Raw genomic sequence first — 17,888 nt, 5'->3', positions numbered from 1 at the left:
AATTGATGTGCTACTCTCTGGAGAATTTTGTAGCAGCATAAGACAGATACATATTCAGACACAGTCAACTGTTCAACAACACAGGTTTGAACTGCGCAGGTGCTCTTATACATGGATTTTCTTCCACCTCTGCCTCCTCTGAGACAGCAAGACTAACCCCTTCCTCTCTCACCTCCTCCTCCTCAGCCTACTCAACATGAAGATGGCAGAGATGAAGACATTTATGATGACCCACTTCCACTTAAGAATAGTAAATACATTTTGTCTTCATTATGATTTTCTTATTAATATTTCCTTTTCTCTAGCTTACTTTATTGTAAGAATACAGTATATAATAGATAGAACATATAAAATATTTGTTAATCAGTTGTTTATGTTACGGGTAAGGCTTCAGGTCAACTGTAGGCTATTAGTAGTTAAGTTTGGGGCAAGTCAAAAGTTATACACAGATTTTTGACTGTGTTGAGGTTGGTGCCACTAATCCTTGCATTGTTCCAGGGTCAACTGTATACATATACACACATTAGACTACACGTATACACACACAGAGTTCAAGACTAACCTCCCAATATAAACTTTACAAACATTGACCCATGTCTCTCCATTAATAGTCTCAATCTTCTATTCTTCCATCAATCCCTTTGTGTACACATCACGTACCAAGGATCCACCCACTGTTTACTCAGCATCACTAAAGCAAGCCTCCTTCCTTCTCAGGCTCTTTGACATCCATGTGTCAACATGGGGCTGAGGGAGGAAGATAAATGCAACTGGGATTTCTGAGCTCCTGCAGTTAATCTTGTAGTTAATCCCATCAGTGTAGAGGAGAGAAAATTAGAATAAGGCAGGTTAAGCAATGTTTCCAAAGTATCAGTGCACGTCTTGCGAATAAAAGGGTACGAGTATTAAAGACTGTATTAGTCTGTTCTCACCTTGCTAATAAAGACATAGCCAAGTCTGGGTCATTTATAAAGGAAAGAGGTTTAATTAACTCACAGTTCCACATGGCTGGGGAGGCCTCACAATGATGGCAGAAGGTGAATGAGGAGCAAAGTCATGTCTTACATGGTGGCAGGCAAGAAAGCTTGTGCAAGGGAACTCCCATTTATAAAACCATCAGATCTCGTGCTACTTATTCACTACCATGAGAACAGTATGAAGGAAACGTCCCCTATGATTCAATTATCTCCACCTGGCCCTGCCCTTGACATGTGGGGATTATTACAATTCAAGGTGAGATTTGCATGGGGATGCAGCAAAACCATATTAAAGTCAAACTGACATGGCCTCCCATTTTTTTTCTCTCTGTCTGTGTATGCAAGACATACCTAGTGTCTAATGTGTGCTAGGTCCTTACTGAGATCCAAGGATGAAGATATGATTAAAATAAAAGCGGTCTCTGCCCTAATTATATGCAAGAAGAAAGAAAGCAAAGATGAGATTAAAAGGAGGCCTATGTTCTGTGACAGGGGAAACCCTGGTTTTGAAATCTGTTACCTACTCTTGTCCTGCCTTAGTGGATAGCAGGGAAAATGATAATATATGCTAGCCTTTGCCATCATATAGTGATATATAACTGTTAACTCAATAAAGGTAATTTCTCTTCTTCTCTTTTCTAGTGACTTAACTAAATCAGTAAACCGTTTAATTTAATCCAAGCCCAGTGCTCTGGTATGGCAGAAATATTACACTGGAAGGAAAACAGAATTTGTTCAACAAACGTATTAGCAGTGCCTTAAGGACAGTTGTTTTCATAAGTTGTTGTTGTTCTTGCTTCGTTTTTTCTTTTTTTTTGTTATTACTGTTCCATTGATGGAATTTTATATTATACTGGCAACATTTTCATTATAAAAGCTATAAATTCCTAAAGAGAAAATTCCAGAATGCCCAAAGTGTAGGTGTTGGTTTGTTTCCAGATGATCAATCATATCTTATTGAGACCCAGTTTCCATGCTTGCTTATGTAACCCATGGATGATCCGTTCACCTAGCATCTTAAAACAGACGAGGGATACCCTAGAAGGGTTCAATACTGTGACACAATACAAAATAACATGCTAGAAATAATTGAAGAAAGATTTCCGGTTTCAGTGATGACACACCCCAAATTGAAAGATAAAAAAATAAATAAATAAACAAAAACAGAGTAACAAAGAACTGTGGGATAATTACGAAAGTTGTGACTTATTTATTTATAATTGAAATATCAGAAGGAGAAGAAAAAGAGAATGGAATAGAAAAAATATTTGAGGTAAGAATAGCTGAGAATTTTCTAGAATTAATGACTGACATTGATCATTGTCTGGAAACCTCAGAGAACACCAAGCAAGATGAATACCAACAGTTACACCTAAGCATTTTGCTTTCAAACTGCAGAAAACCAGAAACAAAGAAAATCTTGAAAAAAGCTGGGAAAGGGGTTGAAGAGCACCTTCCCTATACATAAATAAGGACAAGAATTAACAGTGGACTTCTCATCATTATACAAAAAAGATACTTACACACACATGTTTATAGCAGCACAATTCACAATTGCAAAACTATGGAACTGGCCCAAATGCCCATCAATCAATGAGTGGATGAAGAAATTGTGAGAGATACACACACACACACCCACACACACCATGGAATACTATTCAGTCATAAAAAGGAATGAAATAATGGCATTCACAGCAACCTAGATAGAATTGGAGACCATCATTCTAAGTGAAGTAACTCAGGAATGGAAAACTAAACATCGTACGTTCTCACTCATAAGTGGGAGCTAAGCTATGAGGACAGAAAAGCATAAGAATAACACAATGGACTTTGGGGACTTGGGGGAAAGGGTGGGAGAGGGATAAAAGACTACACATTGGGTACAGTGTATATTGCTCACGTGATGGGTGCATCAAAATCTCACAAATCACCACTAAAGAACTCACTCATATAATCAAACACTACCTGTTCCCCAAAAGCCTACTCAAATAAAAACATAAATACATTTTAAAAAGAATTGGCCAGGCACGGTAGCTCATGCCTGTAATCTCAGCATTTTGGGAGGCCAAGGAGGGCAGATCACTTTAGGTAAAGAGTTCGAGACCAGCATGGTCAACATGGTGAAACCTCATTTCTATTAAAAATCAAACATTAGTTGGGGGAAGTGGCGGGCGCCTGTAATCCCAGCTACTCGTGAGGCTGAGGCAGGAGAATCACTTGAACCTGGGAGGCAGAAGTTGCAGTGAGCCGAGTATTAAAAAACAAACAAAACGGTGGACTTCTCATCAAAAACCATGCAAGCAAGAAGAGAATGGAGTAAAATATTTAAAGTGTTGAAAGAAAACAACCAAACAACCATCAACCTAGAATTCTGTATCTAGTAACATTATCCTCAAAAAGTGAAGAAGAAATAAACTTTCTCATAAAAATAAAAACTCAAATAATTTTTCTCCACAGACAGGCCCACTAGAAATGTTTAAAAAAGTTCTTCAGGTTGAAGAAAAATGCTATAGGTCAGAAACTTGGATCTAGTAAGGAAAAAGGGAACTTCAGAGAAGGAATAGGTAGAATAAAGTATTTTTACTTTTCTATACTTAACTGATATAATAGACAATTATTTCTTTATAGTTATTATCGTAATATATTGAGTGATTGTAGCATACAGATCAATGAAATGAACTAAGGCAATGTTATAGTGAACAAGATAGAGAAATTGGGAACACTGTATTATAAATTACTCAAACTATACAGGAAGTGATTCAGCGATATTTGAGGTGGGTTGTAAATTAATTTAAAAGGTATACTAAAAATCCTAGGTAAAAGAATACATTTGTTAAAAGAAGTGGAATTAATGTGTGAAGAATAAAGAGAAATTGAAGTCATACAAAATGCTTAATTAAAACCAAAGACTGAAAAAGGAGGGGAAAAGAAATAAAATAATTATATTCCACAACCAGTCGGCATTTAATTTGTAGTATGCAAAATAGTTTCAACATATTAAAATTAATTAATGTAATATACCATATGAGTGGTCCAAGGAAGGAAAAAGAAATCATCTGAACTTATAATTAGATGCAGATAAAGCTTTTGACAAAAATTCAATACTCATTTATTATAAAAATTCTTAGCTAACTAGAATCAGGAGATGATTCCTTAACTTGATTTTAAAATATCCAAGAAAAACACAACTATTCTTAACATCCAGTGAGAAGCGAGATTCTCTCCCTCTCATAATATTACCAAAATCATGAGGATGACTTTTCTCAACAGTCCTGTATAATATAGTATTGAATGCCCAGTCCCACCTAGCTAGGAAAAAAGTTAAGGCCAGGAGCAGTGGCTCAAGCCTGTAATCCCAGCACTTTAGGAGGCCGAGGCGGGCAGATCACGAGGTCAGGAGATCGAGACCATCCTGGCTAACATAGTGAAACTCCGTCTCTACCAAAAATACAAAAAATTAGCCAAGCGTGGTGGCGGGTGCCTGTAGTCCCAGCTACTTGGGAGGCTGAGGTAGGAGAATGGGGTGAACCCAGGAGGTGGAGCTTGCAGTGAGCCGAGATCATGCCACTGCACTCCAGCCCGGGTGACAGAGCGAGACTCTGTCTCGAAAACAAAAAATATAAAACATATGCAGTTTGGTAAGGAAAAATATCAAATCATCTTTATTTGCAGATGAGTTTTTTGTCTTTTGCAGAGAATCCCAAAGATGTAACAACAAAAATACCTCTGAGAATTCGTAAGTGTCTATACAAAGGCTACAGGACACAAGGTTAATATACAAAAATTTGTTGATTATCTATTGACAGGCATGAGAAACTAGGCATTAAAGAAACAATTAAAGGGGTCTTTGAGAAATGGCTGATTCTAGAGTTGGGGCAGGAAATACACAAATTAAGCCCAGATCCTACTAACAATATCACCAAAAGACAAATATTTTAGGAATAAATCTAACAATATCTGCCCAGGGTCTGTATGTGGAAAAGTTGAAAACTGATGAAAATAATCAAAGAAGATCTGAGGAAATGGAGAGAAATTTTATGTTCATGTTTTTGAAAACTCAATACAATTAAGATAGCTATTCTTTCTAATGTTATGTATAAGTTAAATGTTTTCTCAATCTCAATACCAGCAAGCTATTTTGTAGACGGGACAAAATGTTTACGAAGTTTAAATGGAATGGCAAAAGACCCAGAATAGCCAACACAAAGCTGAAGAAGATGAACAAAGTTGGAGATGTCAGATGACCCAGTTTCAAGCAGTGTAAGGCTACAACCATTGAGAGACCATAGTATTATTAAAAGAATGCACACATATGCGATGAAACAGAACAGAGAGCCAAGAAATAGATTAATGTGAATATGACCAACTAATCTTTGTCAAAGGTGCAAAGGCAGTCAATGGAGGGATATGTGGCCGTTTCAACAAATGATGCTGAAAAAAATGGAATGTACCTTTGCTGGAAACTGAAACTAGACAAAAACCTTACACCTTTTACAAAAATTAACACAATATGGAACAGGAACTTCAATGTAACATGAAAAGCTGTAAAACTTCTAGAAAAAAGTAGGAAAAAAAATCTCCGTGTCTTTGGTTTACTCATGAGGTACTTTTGTTTTGTTGAGCCCCCCCCATATTTATTGAGATATAATTTATGAATAAAATTGTGTGCAATGTGATTCTTATATAAGCATCACACTACACACCTTAAATTTATACACACACAATTATGTGTATCTTCTGCCCCCAGCCCTAGGGCCCCAGCCCTAGAGTCAGGCATTTCTCAAAGACACCTTTAATTGTTTCTTTAATGTCTAGTGGCTTATTCCTGTCTACAGGCAATCAGCTGAGTTTTGTGTATTAACCTTGTGTCCTGCTATCTTTGTATAGACACTTATTAATTCCCAGAGGCATTTTTGTTGTTACATCTTGGGGATTCTCTGCAAAAATAAAATAATCTCATTTGCAAATACACACACACAACCCATATAATACACACACATACATGCACACACATACTTGTGTATATATGCACACACACATATGTATATGCATACATATCTAAATATAATGGAAAATGACTACCACAATCAAGTTAATTAACTCTAAAAGCACAATCTATGAAAGACAGAAAGTTTTGGACTTCATTCAAGTTGAAAACTTCTACAATATGAAATACACTGTTAAAACTTGAAAGGAAACTCAGGTTGTGGAATAAAATATACCCAAAAAATATGTCTGATAAAAGATCTGTAGCCAGCATACGCAAAGAGCTCTTAACACAGAGCTCTTAAAATAAGAGAACATACTATTCTAATTTAAAAACTGAACAAAGCATTTAAACAGACAACAGCTAAGGTATACAGATGGCAAATGAGCATATGAAAAGATGTTCAACAACAGTTTTCATTAGGGAATTGCAAATTGAATCAACAATGTGATACCACTACACACCTACTAGAATGACTAAAATACCAAATTTCTAAAATACCAAATGCTGACAAGGATACAGAGAAACACAAATTCTCACTCTTTACTGGTGAGTAAAGTCATTTCGGAAGAAAGTTTGGTCATTTATTACAAAGCTAATTGTAATCATACCATATAATCCAGCAGTCATGCTTCTGTTATTAACCCAACTGAATTAAAAACTTATGTGCACAAAAAAACCTGCACAGAAATGTTTTTACTGTGTATATCCTGACTTACCTGTTATATTCATTTGACTTGCCATAAAATCCAATGGAGAAAAAAATAATGCTGGTACATTCACATTTTTGATCCAGTGCAGTACACAATATTGAAGGGAGAAATATCAAACATCCCTGTGTACCCCAGGATTTCCTTATCTGTTTAGAAGTTTTCCATCGATGCTATCTCTGTAATATAGCAATATTGAACTCAAATTGTGAGAGTATGTTTAATCTTCAGTTACCACATTCAAATATTTATTAACTGTTAATGTAGGGAGACCCCCTGAAACTGTTGCTACAGAATAAAAGATGAAATGCTCCTGATTATTGCAGATACAAAATTGCATGCAGGACTGTGTAAAGACAACGCCAGATTGGACTGCCAGAATGAGCCAGCAGCACATGATGTGCTTCCACCTGCAGAGAGCCTATGAATGGACGCGCAGTCAGGGAGGTTTCACATCACCAAGATTCCTATCCCAGAGAAGCAGATGTTCATAGCTCTGGGAATGGAATGTGACCCTTGTGGAGAGCCTATAAATGGACGCATGGGGGGCGCCTGTCCATATGGATAAGATAGGGCTATAAATGCCCTCATCTTGCCATGGCTTTTCTAGGCCTCTTTAGGGTTAAGGTATACTCCCTTCTGAGAATTTCTGGTCTAACCGGTTGTGTAGCTTCTCGTCCTGTTTCTATAGATTGTTTGTAACCAGCTTTTGCTGCAATTGTTACTGCTGATTAATATTTTGCTAATCATAGGGTATAGAAAGATCGTGTTTCTGTTTTAAGGCTCTGTTAGAAATTACTGATGCACATACTATATTGTAAACTCTTACCTCTGTATACTGTACTTCTGCATACAGATGTTATGTTAAAGAATTCTTCATCTCCATGTGACCATCTCACCTCATAATCAAATGACCCTAAATCCCTCACTAACCTACCCCTGCCCTCACTAAACTTAATAATAAATGCTGGTATATCCAGTGCATTGGCAGCACCATGGGACCAGAAGGCGGTGACCCCCCTGGACCCAGCTTTCACTATCTTGTGTGTGTCTATTATTTCTCGACCTGCCGATCCACCTGGGAACAAAGAGAGAGCCCCATTGCATTGAGGGCTGCTGGCCAGATCCCGCAATATGTTAACCATGATATATTTATTTTACTTCATGAAGAAATTAAAGGCATTTCTTTAACTAAATGGCCCAAGGGAAGCCATGCAGAAGGATTTAACCAACAAGCAGAACTACCAGGAATGGTCCTAGGTATTACCTGCTGGGGGCGTGCTCTCAGTAATTCTCAAAGAGAGACTTACCAATCTCTCCGCAATGAGCTTCAGGGTCATTCATAAATATTGGAGACAGGCTCGGAGAGAGCCAAAATGTCTCCTGAAGTCAGGAAGCTCTATTTGTTTGAGAGTATATTTTATAAAGTCCCTGTCTTGGAACCCCAAAGTAAATTGAAAGGTGTCACTGTCTTGTTTTATGTTCTAAAGTATGAATTCCTCCTAGAGGGCAGGACAGAAGACAGTATAACTTTTCTTTCTTGATGATATATTTATTCAGCCTGACTCTAATAGCAATATTTTAAACATTTTTTAAAATTTCCTTTATCTAAGGGATGTGATGTTAGCAAAAATACGGAGTTCAGGGGATTGATGGCTTTGAGATGTGTTTTTTTTCCCGGCTAGATAAAAATACACTTTCTCCTTCTTCACAGACTGTTAGATTCCTGTTTCCCCCATCCTGCTCCTCTGCCTAGCTCTGGAAACAAAAATGGCACACGATCCTCTTGGAACCCTGTATAAATGTGTATGCTGCTATTCACAATAGCAAAGACATGGAATCAATGTAGGTGCACATCACCTGTGGATTGAATAAAGAAAATGTGATACAGCTATACCATGGAATACTATGCAGCCATAAAAAAGAACAAAATTATATCCTCTGCAGCAACATGGATGCAACTGGAGGCCATTATCCTAAGTCAAGTAATGCAGAAACAGAAAATCAAGTATCACATGTTCTCACTTACATGCTGGAGCTAAACATTGGGTATGCAGGGACACAAAGATGGGAACAATATAAACTGTGGTCTACTAGAGGTCGGGGAGGGAGGGGGACAAGGGTTGGAAAACTACCTATTGGGTACTATGCCCAGTACCTGGGTGACAGATTCAATCATGCCGCAAACCATAGCATCACACAATATACCCAGGTAAGAAACCCCCACATGTACTCCTGAATACAAAATAAAAATGGAAGTTTAAAAAAAAATGTGTGTGCTGGGCATTCAAATGGATTTCAAGGATACTCAAATTGTTGGCTAATGGCACTGGTCTGTGGACCTTAGTTTATCTAGAGACAAAATATATGAACGCATTGCTCAAGGTGCCAGTTGTCTCCCATCAGGCAGGTTTTGGATCCTGCATTCAAGATTCCATAGCACTTATATATCCCTTTAGAAGAGTTGTCTGCTTGAAATACAATGCACAACCCACCGTGGCTCCAGAGTGCAAAAAAATGAAAGTGAACATGAACACTATTAAAGCAAAACAAAGAAAAAATTGATATTTTCCTTGCAAAGAAGTTAACGTTTATTATCAAAAATGTTCTCCTATAAGCTGTCTTAAGTTGAATATGGAAAATGCAAAGTTTATCCCAGGCTTCTCAAAAAGTGTTTTGATATTCCTTTACATTCTTTCCCTTACCATCATTACAATCAAATAACTATCAAAGGGTCATAATTATTATGTTTTCATTATGAGCAAAAAAAAAAAGGACTTTTGCTCATTCTGAATAATTTTGCATAGCAGCTAAAAATCACACGAAACTATGCTGAGTGAGCAAAAATTCTCTTTTTTCAAGCAGAGTGAGAGGAAGGAAAGATGAAAAAAAAAAGATGAGAAGGAAGGGAAGACAGGAAAGAAGAACCTCTGGAAATAGAATGAAAAACAAAACAAAACATAGGGACTTGCACTTTTCTTTGCAGATGTCAGATGATTTGTTTGCCTTTGGCATTTTTTTTTTTTTTTTTTTTTTTTTTTTTTTTATGGAGTTTCACTCTTGTTGCCCAGTCTGGAGTGCAATGGCGCGATCTTGGCCCCCCGCAGCCTCTGCCTCCCAGGTTCAAGACATTCTCCTGCCTCAGCCTCCTCCCGAGTAGCTGGGATTACAGGCATGTGCCACCACACCCAGCTAATTTTGTATTTTTAGTAGAGATGCGATTTCTCCATGTTGGTCAGGCTGGTCTTGAACTCCTGACCTCAGGTGATCCACCTGCCTCAGCCTCCCAAAGTGCTGGGATTATAGGCATGAGCCACCATTCCCAGCCTGCCTTTGGCTTTTAAGTGAGTTTTTGGGATGTGTTGAACTGATGCCATCATATTTTCTGGTCAGGCTGCCACGCCCTCTCTACATTCCTGATTCCATCTGCCCACCTAGTGAGAAACGATTTCCTCAGTGTCTGTCCATCTGAAAAACCACAAACGATGTTCTGGAAAAAGACCTCACATCTTTTTGCTTAATGGAAGACAAGTTTTAAATGTACAACAGGTTATATAATTCTTGGAATATCTGTTAAATATATTACCTCTCTGATCTTTTATGTATATTCTAATAATTACAACATAAAATAATATATATTTAGTTATAACATATATTTAAGTATTTATATATTACATAATAATAAATATGTAATTATACTATGTAATTATATAGTATATATATAGAAGCTACATATATTAGCTATGTATAATTACATACATGTTAGCTACATATATAATAGTTATCTATAATTATATACATAGTAACTATATATAATTACATATATTAGCTGTATATAATTACATATATATTAGCTTTATATATTTTTATATATTAGCTATATAAAATTACATATATTTAGCTACATACATATTAGCTTTATATAATAACAAATTACTTATATATAATTACATATATTAGCTACATATAGTTACATATGTATTAGCTATATATAAAATTACATATATAAGGTATATATAATTATATACACATTAGCTATATATAATTACATGCCTTACCTATATATGATTACATATATTAGCTCTATATATTTGCATATATATTAGCTACATATAAAATCACATATATAAGCTATATATAATTACACATATTAGCTATGTATAATTATGTATATATTAGCTATATGTAATTACTTGTATATTAGCTACATATATTAGTTATATATAATTACATATATTAGCTATTTTTAAAATAAATTTGCTATATAAAATTATACATAATTAGCTACATATATATTAGCTATACATATATCAGCGATACACAGAAAATTTATTTTCAAAATAATTATCTATTTCCTTAGCATGTGAGTGGTATAGAAAAATGTCTACCAAAGTTAGGGCTTGAAAGAATCTCACCTAACTATAGGGAACCAGAAGTCATCTGGAGGGTTCTGAGGTCACCTCCGACTGACAGGCACTCAGTGGTCTTTGAAATTGAGGTGGACATGCAGAGAGTAACCCAGCTTCTGGAGGCAGAGAAATGTACTCTTCAGGCCCTCTGGAAAGAGAAAACAAGCTGGGGACTCATCTAGGAGCCCCCCAAATTGCAGAGACTCAGCAGAGAGTGAGCTCAGCTGCTGTTGCCGAAGTTCAGTCCTTCCACAGAGGCTGCCCTGGGGAAAGTGGCAGTCTGCATTTATTGATGAGGCAGTGCTAAATGATTCTCCCAGGCAAGGCTGGCAGAGGCCACCATGCAGTAACTGAAATGCAATCTTTTCAGACTGCCGGCGTTGCCTGGCAGGACTAATACATATCTTGAGGCTAATGAGGTTCCGTCCAATTTTGACCAAGAGAAATGATATTCTAGATTAGATGATTTGAACCTACAATGCTCTATCATTGAAATAATGGCATGAGTTACAATGGGTTTATCTTGTAACTCTATCTCCCATTGTAAAAAGAAATTACGTTTCTCCAAATACAGATATAATAGTATCAGATCAAATGTGGCAGAAAACAGACACAAATATGTTGGTCCAGGAACAGAGACAAATGTGTATGGGAGGTTGTTTAGAATTTAGAAATATAAAAAGCTTGCTTCCCTCAGAAATGTAGCATGTCTGTTACTCTAGATGTTCACGGATCAAAAAGTTAGAGATGACCCTTCAAATACACAACACAAGGGCGAGAAGGTGACTTGAGCTTCATTTATTTTCTGATTCGAGCAAGACAACTTCTGCATGGGTGAATTAAATTAGGTGGTCCGGAGCCCAAATGTAATGATATCTTTTGTACCTTCAGACCTCCAGCAAATAATCACGCAAACCAAAAATTTGGCTCAGCCTACAGAACTAATTACTGGGTGCCTTCTCTATAAACAACCACATTGTCGTTTTTGAGTGTGGAAAAATGGGCACCAAGTGGGACTTGAATTCTGTCAACAAACAAACATATTCAGGTTTGACCTCTTACACCTTACTAAGTTTTCAATGCATATTGCAAGTGTCCAACACACAAACACACAGGTACATACCCACACAATAATGCCTCTATAATACAATACATGTTCCAGGTATTTTTGCTTCTGTGCTCCAAACAGATGTGTGTCTTTAGAAATCATCTTTGCACAGCATTTCAATCAAAACAGCGATGATGATAAACATCATTGCATGCTTGTGGGAAACAGCGTGACATTCATTTTAGCTAAATCTGTGCCCCCTTGTCAGAAGGCAAAATGAAAGTTTCGTGGGTAGAGCACTTTGGAGCTGGCAAAGCTGTTTTGCAGTGTTTGTGTCTAGAATTATTTTTAAACATATGCCTAATGCACCCCCTATTTGTCACTAATCAGCCATAACACAGCAGGCAAGTTTCTTAACCCTTGTGAAGTCCCACGTACTAATGGGTAGAAATGGAAGATGATAAGGATGAAGATACGTGAAGTATCTCATGCACTACCTCGTGCATAGCATCTATTAAGATGAGGAGGAGGAAGAAGAGGAGCAGAAGAAAGAAGAAGAGGAGGAATATAAAAATACTGAAATACTTTTCTATCTTGGGCTGAATGCTGGAGCAGCAGACCCAAGGGTGTTCTTGTGCAGGTGACTTGTTGAGAGTAGTACGTGTTCAAAAGAAAAATTGATGAGAGTAAGCAGGAAAAGCAGAATAGGGCAGAGGAGAAATTGAGCAAAGGTGTACCTTTAGCTGGAATCTAACTTCCTGCTGATCCTACAGGGAGGTTTTGAGTGGGAAGGGCACCACAGAATTGGCCTTATTGGGGGATGGGAGGAGGAGGAGGAGGACCAGGACCAGGAGAAATATAAACACACTAAAATATTTTGCTGTCTTCGCTGAATTTGCTAAAGCTTATCCTGCTCTTTACTCTAGGATAAGGGGAAGAAGGGCAGGGGAAGAAGTTTAGTTAACTTGTAACTTCAGCTGGAGCCTAGTTCTGCCGATCCTACAGGCAGGTCTTCAATTAAAAAAACCCCACAGAGCTGCCCTCATTGAGGCAGGGGAGGAGGAGGAGGAGAAGGAAGAGTAGGAGGAGGAAGAGGAGGGGGAGAAGGAGGAAGAGGAGGAGGAGGAGCAGGAAGAGAAAGAAGAGGACTTGGAATGGGATCACCCAGGAGAGGGCTGTGTAACCTCTTTCACATTCCCAGGTAATTTGGCTCTCATCAGCCTAGGGTGATATTTCTAAACAAGGGGTGATTTTGCCTATCAGTGGACATGTGGCAATGTCTGGAGATGGTTTTGCTTTTTCCAACTGGGGATGCTATTGTAACCGCCCAATGGATTCACTTTATCTGCTGCCTAGACAGAGTCGATTTATCAAGACAGGAGAATTGCAATAAAGAAATAGTAATTCACGCAGAGCCGCTGTGCTGGAGACCAGAGTTTTGTTATTACTCAAATCAGTCTCCCCAAGCATTCGGGGATCGGAGTTCTTAAGGATAATTTCGGGGGCAGGGGCTTGCGGAGTGGAGAATGCTGATTGGTCAGGTTGGAGATGGAATCATAGGAGGTTGAAGTGAGGTTTTCTTGCTGTTTTCTGTTCCTGGGTGGGATGGCAGAACTGGTTGAGCCAGATTACCAGTCTGGGTGGTGTCAGCTGATCCATCCAGTTCAGGGTCTGCCAAATACCTCCAGCACTGATCTTGGTTTGACAATAGTGATGTTATCCCCAGGAGCAATGTGGTGAGCGTCAGACTCTTGGAGTCAGAGGCTGCATGAGCCCTAAACTGTGACTTCTAATCTTGTAGCTAATTTGTTAGCCCTGCGAAGGCAGTCTGGTCCCCAGGCGAGAAGGGGGCCTTTTCGTGAAAGGGCTATTATCAATTTTGTTTCAGAGTCAAACAATGAACTGAATTCCTTCCCAAAGTTAGTTCGGCCTATGCCCAGGAACAAACAAGGACAACTTAAATATTAGAAGCAAGATGGAGTCAGTTAGGTCTGATTTCTTTCTCTGTCATAATTTCCTCCGTTATAATTTTGCAAAGGTGGTTTCCTTTAAAAAGGAAACATTATTGCACTGATATATCTATTTTATGAAATTATCAAAATTTGAAAAATTAATCTTGACTCTTGTTCAGGGATGAAACATAAATAGGTCAACATCAGGTAGTATGTCTAAGAAGAGAAATACTCTTATTATAAAAGTATCAATGCAAACTAAGAAAAAATACTTCAAATTTCACCATTTTAAAAAAATATTAAAATTTTTAAAAAATATAAAAATATAAAAATCGAGTGGTAGGGTCTGTCTCTAAATGACCTGGCTGTTCTCAGAAATCTAGTGATAAAACATGGAATTGTGGTGTGTCATTTGCCCACTCTAGAGAAATTTCGAAGTGGCAGGTATGCACAAAAAGTGGTGTCATGGGGTTGCAGAATAAATAATAATTCAGAACTGAGACGAGGAGGATCACACATGCACTGGGTATATGTGTAATTATGTAAAAGGACAGAGTCAAAAGAAGAGAAAGAGTTCAGGGAATTAATTGCTAAAGTATCAAAGGAGTTTTTCTGGGAATATTAAAATTTCAATTTTAACAAGTAAATTTTGACCACTTAGTAGCGGGAAATAATCTGCCTTCTTGTCTCAAGTGGTGATATAAGTGAGTTTCTTGAAGCATGTTGTAATTGAAGTGTTAGTTTCAATTTTTGTGAATAATAAGAAATTCTGGTTTTGTGAATAATAAGAAATTCTGCCTCAAGACTGCAGTATCAATTCATACCTGAATCCCCAGCCCGCAGCCTTGCCCTATAGCTTTTGGATGTGCCAGCTGCTACAGTCACACGAACCCATGCCTTCAAAGAAACTTCTTTGGTTCTGTTTCTCTGCAGATCCCAGTCTAACAGATTAGGTCTCTCTCCATTGTAGAGTTCCTAAGTTTTGCTTACGCAGCACATAAATCCTCATGGATTTGAAGTAAGTTTTTTTTTTTTTCATGGTGGACTTGATCAAGTATAATCTTTAACAAAGTTAATTTTTAATTTCACAAGTAATACGTGGACCAATTCTGTTTGTGAAAGGTCCAAAAATATAGATAATCCTAAGGCACACTGAATCATCATGTCCAATTATAATTCCCTCTCCAAAAGTAAACACCATCATCGATTTGATATGTCTCACGCTAGAGCAGCATTTCTGTAGTTATGAATATCTACCTAGTCATCTATTGAATGTATATATCCATACATACCTTTTATCTTTCTGTACATCTTTCTATCCATCTATGTTTAACATCTATCTATACATATATTTATCCAATTATACATGTACTCTATCTAATTCTATTATCTACATATCTATGTATCTAATATTTATCTCTATATCTATTATCTAGCGGTATATCTCTCTCTATCTTTAACATCTGTCTATTAACCCATCCATCTATTCATGCAACCATCCACTCTCTATCTATGCATCCTATCATCTATCATCTATCTACCTATCTAATCTATCATCTATCTCTATCTATCATCTATCTACTTATCTAATATATTATCTATCTATCTCCTATCAAAAATTCACACCAAAGAAATACAGAAGTCTGTGAATCTATAAAGTACATTGAGAAAAAAAAAGAAACACTAAAGTAATTCTGTGATTACTGATTTTTTTATGTGTCATACGCAAAATTGCGTTTATTCTGCAACAGCTTATTTCCTAACATAACTCCTAAAATTCTTCTCCACCACTGTATATAAGCATGTGCTATCATTTTATCTGCTGTATAAAGTTCCCTACCATGTTGTATTTTGCCTTTGTCCTTCCTGTGGGTGTCTATGTCATTCCAAGCCATGCACTGTTAGACGCAAAGCCATGAAACACATCCTTGCACTTGCTTCTTGATGCATGTTTTTCTAAAATGGACCAGGAGAAATAGAATTGCTGAATCAGAGGGACTGATTTTGCTTAACTATAATAGCTTCTACCAAATTAACCTCAAAAATATCAGCAAATTTACATTCACACCAAGCACCTAATTCCCTACTCCAGGCCTGATTTTATCATATTTTGAAATGCGTGCTAATCTGATGAGAGAAAGCTGTGCTCCCCTTATTAATAATAAGGTTAAGTAGCATTTAGTATTTAATTTGTATTTTTGTAATCCTGAATAAATTGATCATATCTTTTGATAATTTTTTCATTAGTGACTTCCTTTGTATTGTGAGGAGGTTTGTAAACACAGATTCTGGATATACAATCATGTACTGCATAACAATATTTCAGTCATTGATGAGCCACAATCGCACACTGTTCCCATGAGACTATAAAACCATGTTTCTACTGTACCTTTTCTATGTTTAGATACACAAATATTTACCACTGTGTTATGGTTGCCTACAATATTCAGTATAGTAACATTTTGCATAGGTTTGTAGCCTCGGGGCAATAGGCTGTACCATGTAGGCAAGCTGTGTAGTAGGCTATACCCCTGAGATTTGTGTAAGTACGCTCTGTGCTGTTCACACGAAGATGATGAAATTGCCTAATGACACATTTCCCAGAACATATCCCTGTTGTTAAGCAACACATAACTGTAGTTTGTTGTGAGTTTTTAATGTTGAGGTAACCAAATGATTCAGTATTTTCATGAGTAGCTTTTGTTTATTGCAGCCTTTTAAAAGACGAGTTTCTCTATCTTCAAGATTATAACATCATCTCTTCTTTCATTATTGTTATGTATTCAATGTTTTTCATATTGAGGTTTTTAACAGATCATTTTACATCTGTTAAAAACCTCAATTTTAAGTAAAGTGTTTTTACTACTATTTTAAGTAAAGTGTGTGTGTCTCTGTGTGTGTGTGCGTGAGAGAGAGAGAGAGAGAGAGAGAGAATTCACTCTGATTTATTCTGTGGCAGGAAACTAAAATACTTTAAATTATCAACCTATTTAATGCTAACAATAATTTGAAAAAACAAGGACTATCATCGCCATATTTTATTTTCCCTTAATTGTTTAAAATGTATTTAAGCTAGCATCACAGAAAATAAATCTAATGATGATTCTGTGGTTTTATAGATAATTTTCCCATATGAGGATCTTTTGGTATTTTGTTGTTATTTTTCTACTACTTCTGAAATTCCACAAAAATACATGTGATGTACTTATTTACTTAGGTATTTATCACACTGGGCACTAAGTCCATTCTTTATGTTTTTCTTTACTTCTATAGTGTGCTTTCTAGTATCTCCTTCTAGAACTATTAATGCAGATATTTTGCAAACTGTGTATTTAATGTGTATCTCTTTATACTTCTACTTTTCAAATTCATGCCTTCTGGGCTGAATTCAGAGAATGTTCTTCAGCAAAAACTTATACTCCATTTTACCCCTTCTTCAACTGTATATATTTTTATTAGTTACCCAACCTCCTAATATATATTTTTTTTTTGCTAAAGACAAATTTTTAAATCTTTAGATGATACTTAAAAATATTATTTAAGGAAAGCAACATCACATCACACACTTGAGGATCATTCATATACTTCAGATAAACTTTGTAACTTGCTCAATTATCTGTGCTTTCTACGTTCAATGTTGTTTTGAGTTAGTTGAATTTGCTTCTCTCTTTTATCTATTCACTTTCAGTCAGCGTGTGGCTATTTACACTGTACACTAAGTGTGTGAATTCCATTAGACCACCTCTGCTCTCTTTGTCCACCCCCCTCTTCCTCCTCTTCCTCCTCCTCCTCCTCCTCCTCCTCC

This window comes from Piliocolobus tephrosceles, chromosome Y, assembly GCF_002776525.5.
Source record: "Piliocolobus tephrosceles isolate RC106 chromosome Y, ASM277652v3, whole genome shotgun sequence".
Taxonomy (NCBI): Eukaryota; Metazoa; Chordata; class Mammalia; order Primates; family Cercopithecidae; genus Piliocolobus; species Piliocolobus tephrosceles.
This window is presented reverse-complemented; position numbering follows the sequence as displayed.